This window comes from Ailuropoda melanoleuca, chromosome 15 (genome assembly GCF_002007445.2).
Source record: "Ailuropoda melanoleuca isolate Jingjing chromosome 15, ASM200744v2, whole genome shotgun sequence".
In the NCBI taxonomy this organism is placed as follows: Eukaryota; Metazoa; Chordata; class Mammalia; order Carnivora; family Ursidae; genus Ailuropoda; species Ailuropoda melanoleuca.
In genome coordinates, this window is record NC_048232.1 from 30896878 (window position 1) to 30904685 (window position 7808).

Below are 7808 nucleotides of genomic sequence, written 5' to 3' on the forward strand. Positions count from 1 at the left end.
ACTCATGTGCCCATTAACAAAAGAATGGGTAAGCAAAATGCAATACACATAAAAGGAATATTGCTCAATGGCTGCAGTTTCTATTTGAGATAATGAAAAAGTTTTGAAAATAGTGGTGATGGTTGTGAAAACAATGTGAGTACAATTACTGCTAGTGAACTGTACACTTAAAAATGGTTAAAATGGTTAAGTTTTGTTATGTACATTTTACCACAATAAAAAAAAATACCAAAAAAAGCACAGTCGTTCTAAGTGTTTAAAATCCAGATCATATGGACAACAAAGTTCTGATGCAAAAGAAAGTATCTAAATCTCAGTGCAAAGTGATCTCTAAAAAAATTTTAAATGTAATTACAACAAAACTTAGAACTAGGAAGACAAAATGTGACTACTTTTGGTTTATATGGACCTTTACCAAATAAAAGAAATATTTTGAAAGACAGCTTAACATGTTTCTTAAGGTCAGGACTATTTGGGGATCTTCTTGTTACATTCATTATTCTGGTCATTTCATACCAAAGTATACTCTATTTCTCACTGTCAGAAAACAGTAATTATAAACAAAGGGGGACAGCTAGCATAAACTCTACAGTGTTTGACTGAAATCACAGAGTTATCACTATGAACTCATGGTTTTTAATAAATACACACATAGATAAAAAGATACAGAAATAAATATGGATGTTTGTATATGTGTGGATTAATGTGTATACATACATATATTTCTAGCTCTGTCTGCGGAGAGGGCCTAATAGGAGCAATGACACCTCAGTAGCAATAAGCACACATAGCATTCAGATCTTGGTTTCTAAATATGATCTCCAATAGAAGGAACTGGAGCTCTTGGACAAGTGACTGATTCCAGGGTCTCAGCACAGAAACACATGATAAACCTAGAAAATGTTATCATGCCAGAAAAGAAGTGTTTCCCTAAAGAAAAGAGAATGGGGGCATGTTGAAAAGACAAAGAGCCAACCTGAAGACCATACCTGGAACCATCTGAGCAACAAAATAATGACAGCATTAGATTATAAACCATAGAAAAAAACAAATATCTATGACTCAATACTAATACAAACAAATTACTAAATAAGTAAGGGACAGTTCTTCCCTACACAAAAATTCTAATTAATAAATGTAGAAGAAAATGAGAAAAAAATCACCATCAGACGAACACCACTATAATAATTGTTACAGGCAAGATCTGTACAAGTGGGCAAAAGTTTGAGAACAGAGATATCTGCACAGTTTCAAAGAATCTCCCCAAGAAAAATGGTGACTTTACAAGTAGAGAAATTTGACAGACATCACGTCCACCAAATGAGAATTAATATCATCTCGAACAGGATACACTGACATCCTGTACTCAACCTTAGTAGTTGAATGCAGGACTCAACATTACATTCAACATTACTTCTAGAGTATTTTTGCCAAAAATGCAAAACTTCAATAAATCAAGAAAACATCAGACAAACCCAAAATGAGACATTCTACAAAATAAATGACCACACACTCATCACAAGAGGGAAGGTCATGAAAGAAGAGAAAAGACTATCACAGATCAGATAAGACTAAGGAGACACAACAACTAAATGCAATGTAGGATTCTGGCTTGAATCATGAAACAGAAAAAGGACATTATTGGAAAAACTGGTGAAATTCAAATAAGGGCTATAGTTTAGTTAACAGTATTGTACCAATGTTAGTTTCCGGTTTTGATCACTGTGCCCTGGTTGCGTAAGTTATTAACATTAGGGAAAGCTGGGTGAAAGGTACCTGGGTGAAGGTGTATGTTCCGAAATTCAAAAAAAAATATTTTTAAGTATCCTATACATTCTCTCCCTCAAGTGAGTTAAAATAAAGTTGAGAAATTCAGAAGTATTTACACAGGGTAGGCAAATCCAACATTTCAATATTTGAAAAGCAACCTACACTGAAACAAGACTTAAATAATTGAGATACTTATGTACTTGCAGGAGCTAGAGATGCTGCCTTCAAGAAACTTACCGCTGGTAAGAGAAACAAAAGCGATAAATTGTCAACTTCGCTGATAAAAAAAATTCTGACACACACAATCAGGCTAATGATTAAATTACAAGAGTAACATCATGTATGATGTTAAAGTACATAAATGAAAATCATTTAGATAACTGAAATCTTCAAATAGAACATTAACACCTGTACATTTACAGAATTTAAGTTAGCTTAACATACTCACTACACATATTTCAAATGGTAGTCTTATACATAACCAGTGTCTAATGCTTCAAAAAGTACTATTTTTTTAAACATTTTTTTAAAAGATTTTATTTATTTATTTGACAGAGAGAGAGACAGCCAGAGAGAGAGGGAACACAAGCAGGGGGAGTGGGAGAGGAAGAAGCAGGCTCCCAGCGGAGGAGCCTGATGTGGGGCTTGATCCCATAACACCAGGATCACGCTCTGAGCCTAAGGCAGACGCTTAATGACTGAGCCACCCAGGCGCCCCCAAAAAGTACTATTAAATATTTTCCATCAAAGATTATATTTCTCCAACCTAATAACTAGTAGCTTACTTTGATCTCCAGCAAAAAAGAATACAAAAGAAGTAAAGATAAAAATAATGACCACAAAAATCAAACCAAACAAAACAATTCTTAAATCAAGAACAATCTCAGGGGCGCCTGGGTGGCTCAGTCAGTTAAGCATCTGCCTTCAGCTCAGGTCATGATCCCAGGGTCCTGGGATGCAGCCCTGGATTGGGGTCCCTGCTCAGAGGGGAGTCTGCTTCTCCCTCTCCCTCTGTGCTCTCCTTCTCTCTCTTTCAAGTAAATAAAATCTTAAAAAAAAAAAAGAAAAGAAAAGAAAAAGAACAATCTCAGGAAAAAACAGGTAGATAAATTTGCATAGCAAGTCACTGGCTAAAGACAGCTAACTGAAAATCAAAATGTCAATCAATATATAAAGCATTATAAATTCATTAAAAAATATTCCATCTCCCCTCCTCCAGATTGGTCAATCAACAGGGTTCAACTGCAGCCCAACGGTTGTAGCAAATGCTAATGATCTTAACACTACTCACTGTCTCAAAACTTTTAAGGATCAAAAGACCTACACTGTTCTAGTAGTATCTCCAATATGCCTTCCCAAACACAAAGTAGTAACATAGGATGACTCTAAATATTCTTAAAGATAATAATACAAGGATTATACTAACATCTGCAATATAATAGAAACATTACTGTTAAGATTCAAACCCAGGCAAAGAGCCAGATCACTCTGAACAGATATTTTGATTAACTGATTACTGAGCAAGGATTCAGTCATACATCTCAAGTATCAATAACCTGTTATAAATCTAACATTCCAAATCTCTGCCTGTTTTTCCTAGACTTAAAAATAATCAGTCAAAAGTATTCATAATATTAAGATTCCAGGGATGATCCTATCTACAATTTTCTTGAATTTAATTGACAGTATATACACGAAAACACTGCCTTCAATTACAATCAGGCATTTTCCAGCTTATAAAGAGAACAGGCAGATAAGAAAGGTGGAACACAAAAGAAACAGTGCGAACTTTTGTAAAAAGTCTCACAAAGAGTAACAGCTCTTTGAACAACTCCAAAACTCAGACAGCAGGGACCAACTAGAAAATGTTGCAGTATTCCAAGGCTTTCTCCACTTCTCTCTACATTCTTTCCTTAGGTGGTCTCAATCTGTTTCATAACATAAACACCATTTCATACTCTATAAAATACAAGGCATCAAGGCAGGTGAAGTATGCTACCATTCTGGCAAAGTGGGGAGAACAGTATATACATATTTGTTTATATGTGCATAAAATATATCTTGGGAAAGGTATGTAAGAAAACATGAACTCTTTTTAGCGCCACAAAAACTGGGTGTAACAGGAGACAAAAAATAGGGGAGATTTTCACTCTGTACCCCATCATTTTAAATTTTGAATTATGTGAATGTAGTTTTTATTCAAAACATAAATAAACCAACAGATAAGAGCTGATGACGCCCCAACTCTTTCTCTCCTCACTAGCATTTAAGTCCCACGAAGACGGAGATTTTTGTCACTACTATATCCCCACTGCCAGGTCCACTGCAGGTGCTTGAAAAACATTTGTTGAATCAATGACTTCTTAAGCTCTTCACTGAACTCCAGCTTGTATATCCAACTGCCTACTTCTTCTCACTTCCACCTGAACATCTAACAGCTCCTATTTAACATGTCCTATCCAAGCGTATCCCCATGTTAACATGCTTCCCTCACCACTTTCTCATCTCAATACATGGCATCACCACCCTCCAGCTGAAATCCAAAACCCAGGAGTCACCCCTGTCCCAACCAACCGCACTTTCATGCAAGCCACAAGTTCAATCAATACCTTTAGCTCCAAAATATACCTCAAAAATCTTTAACTTGTCTCTAACACGCCAGGCCCTAACCTACCACAGCCTTCTAACTGGTCTGCTTCTTTTCTCTCCTTATCCAATCTCCCTGCAGTCAGACTGTAAATCAGACAAGATCACTTCCAGTTTCACAAAAATTCCAATAGCTTTTCAATGTACTTTAAGAATAAAAGCCAAACTCTTTGGACAATGAGACCTCACCAGATCTGGCACTTGGCTTTGATCTAACTTCTGATCCCCCGCTAAGGTCCACATGCACTGAGCTTCTTTCAGTTTACTGACCCCAAGCTTTACACCACCTCTTTGAACTTCCCTGTGCTGTTCCTTAGATAGGAATACTCCTCCCTCAGACTCCAAAGGCAAAACCTTTCTGACTTTCCAGGTATCAGGGCAAAGGTCACTTCAGACAAGTCTTTCCCAACCAGGGCACTTGAAGTAGTCTTTTCTCAGTCACTACCACAACTTCCCATTTTTTTTTTCTTTCACTGCACTTAATGAGTCCCTGAAATTATTTTTTTTTAAAGATTTTTTTTTAATTTATTTATTTGACAGAGATAGAGACAGCCAGCGAGAGAGGGAACAGGGAGAGCGGGAGAGGAAGAAGCAGGCTCACAGCAGAGGAGCCCGATGTGGGGCTCGATCCCACAACGCCGGGATCACGCCCTGAGCCGAAGGCAGACGCTTAACCGCTGTGCCACCCAGGCGCCCCTCTGAAATTATTTTTATTTATGTCTTATCCATCTCTCCAACCCCCACCGGAATTGAAGCTCCAGGAGGGCAGAAACTTCACATGTTCTGCTTACTGCTGTATCCCTAACGCCTGCAATAATACTTGATATACGAGCCAGGTACTAATATTTAACTGACAGATAAGGCAAAACTGACTTTAAAGAAGGTCCACATCACTTAATTTTAAAATGACAAACTGGTGAGGATAAAAGACACGGATAAACCATCTTAACTTTCATCAAACACTGAAAATCACCAGAGGATGGAGAGAGAGATTATTTCAGATGCACCTGAACATTCAAATTCATAGAAAAGGCATTCTGCACACACTATGCGCATGCACACTGCAGAAATGTTTCCCCAAATTATAAACAGCATCTGAAAAGGAAAAAAGGATAACTCAAAACACTGTGTACATCTGTAATTTCACCTATGACTCTTTTGGAAGGGTCTTCCAAACACTGTATTTGGGTAAAAGAGGCAAAGTATAACCAATTTGTCTGCCTTGGAAAGGAATGTGAGACTCTAAAGGGTAGGGAATAGTCTTTTGAGTGCTTTAAGGTATCTACTTGGTAGTCAGTAATCAATGAGAACAAAGTGTTTATTTCCCAGAGTTTACTCTGAAGGTACATTTGGGACAGATCTAGTTCGAAGATTTTTATATTGTCAAGTCAAAGAGCCTAGAGTGAACGTTAATATCTTCAAATCTTATCTATTCTAGTTATCTAATGTAATTATGTTCAAAATTTAAACTTACACGGTACCACCCATCAACTGGTAATAGTAATCCCTGTGGGAAAGGAGATGATTTAACAATAACAGTGTGCAATTCACAGATGTTTTATTTACATGCACGTATCTGAGGGGTTGTAGGGAACGGTCCAGACTCCCTAGTGTGTAAGTGCTCTGAGGAGTCTAAGGATCTTATTTCACCAGACCCTAAGTGTAGAGACAGGTCTGGAGTGCACGTAGGTTACTCCTCCCCATAGCTATCAATCTTCACTGTCTGCGGAAACAAAAGTGAAAATACTCGTGGTAAGGATGTAAGAAATTGATGCCCCCACACACGCCCCCAAACACAGAGTTGTGTATCCGTGTGAGCTCGTAAACAAGCAGAAGAGTACAAGCACTCCCACCTTCCCTCCTTCGGAAGAAAATGGGGCCGAGGGAGGGGCGGCCAAGGCCGGGTAGGGGAGGCCCAGGATCCAGTCCAGGGGGTGGCCGGGCTTAGGGGTCAGCGCTCCGGGGAGCCGGGGTCACTTACAGGACACCATCTTCCCTCGCCGCCCCCCTTCCATCCCTTTCCCCTCCCCCCTTCTCGCCCCCAACTCCTTTCCTCCGCCCCATCCCCGCCACCCATTAACCGGGAAGGGAAGTTTCCCGGCGCCTGCAGCCCGGCTCCCCGACCCTCAGCGGGGTTACCTTCTGCAGAAGCGGGACAAGGGACAGGGGACAAGGGGAGGGGGAGGCAGCCCGAAGGAGTGAAGGACGAAGCCCCCGGTGAGGAAGGTGGGCGGCGGCGGCGGCGGCGGCGGCTGTCAGCTCGCGTTCCCCTGCTCACAGCGCTGCCATTACTGTGCGCCGAAGCCGCCTCCCCGGCCGGCCGCCGCCACCGGCCCAGGAGACACGGGGGGTGGGGAGCGAAGCCCGTGGAGCCCGCGCGCCGGACGCTCACCTGCCACCGCGGGAATACAGCAAAGCTCAAGGCCGCCGCCGCTCCCGGACGGGACAGGGGCGGCGGGGAGAGGGGAAAGGGGAGTAGGAGGGGCTGGTTACGGGATCCGTAAAACAACCGTCCTCCGGAGCGCCCGGCTTTTCCCCCCCCACACACACCCTTCGGGCTCCTTCTTCCGCTACCTCCAAATCCCCCCTCGGAAAGCAATGGTAGAGTCCGCGTTACGGCAAGCGCAGAGAGCCCGATTTAGTGCAATTGCGAAAGGCCACGGAAAACAGTATTCAAAGTGACTCCTTGCGATATTCCCTGTTAATGAGACAATCACGGTTCGCTGAGATCGAGAGACTCAGTACCCACCAAGTTTTGGCACTACTAGTAACAATATGTCAGAAAGGTATTTTCAACAAAAGTACTTTCCCTTTGAGTTGTTTCAGACCTATGTGAATATTCTGACATTTACAATCTCCTTGCCAACACTTCCATAGGCTTTTCAAATTGTCAAAAATATATTAGCAAAATTATGTTCCCGTCTGACATACTCCTTTTCCAGTGGATTTTTGTCTATAGATAAATTCTGAGACATAAATGTATTTTAAATAAAGGAACTTCCGTTCACGGTCTTCACCACTGTGTCCCCACCTTCCGAAAACCACCACATCAGTCTAAAAGGTGTTAATTCCTTAATTTTAACCGATAATGCTGACAAAAATGTAGGTTCACCCACCACCTCCTCATATACACAGAACCACAGGGAACAAAAGCCTGGCTTTATTCCTTATTTGCCTTTCGTATCCACAAGATCTTAAGAGTCTTGTTCTTCAAACCCTTTCCCTTCCAACCCTCTTTCTTAAAACTATTTGTACCAATCCTTCAAAGCCCATTTAAAATCCTGTTTGCTTGCTTGTCCACAATTGCAACTCTCTGATATTCTCAAATAAACCCGTCTTTTGCTGTTAAAATAACTGGCAGTTTGATTTGTAAGGTTAACAACAGCTTAAGG

General features: G+C 40.8%; 1 protein-coding gene across 3 annotated transcripts in view; it reads right to left on the minus strand.

The window, feature by feature from the left end:
* The window catches only part of CUL2 (cullin 2), a 96405-nt gene extending 89413 nt beyond the window's left edge, over positions 1-6992 (minus strand). The window contains exons 1-2 of one of the 3 annotated variants that reach the window (XM_034643529.1): positions 6556-6731; positions 5424-5511 (exon numbers count right to left, since the gene is read on the minus strand). The gene's annotated coding sequence lies outside the window, so the exon portion shown is untranslated. Of the gene's footprint in view, positions 1-5423; positions 5512-6555; positions 6732-6808 lie in introns of those variants that run through there. The other 2 variants (XM_002925411.4, XM_034643528.1) reach the window with 2 other exon arrangements.
* Positions 6993-7808: the final 816 nt, after the last annotated feature.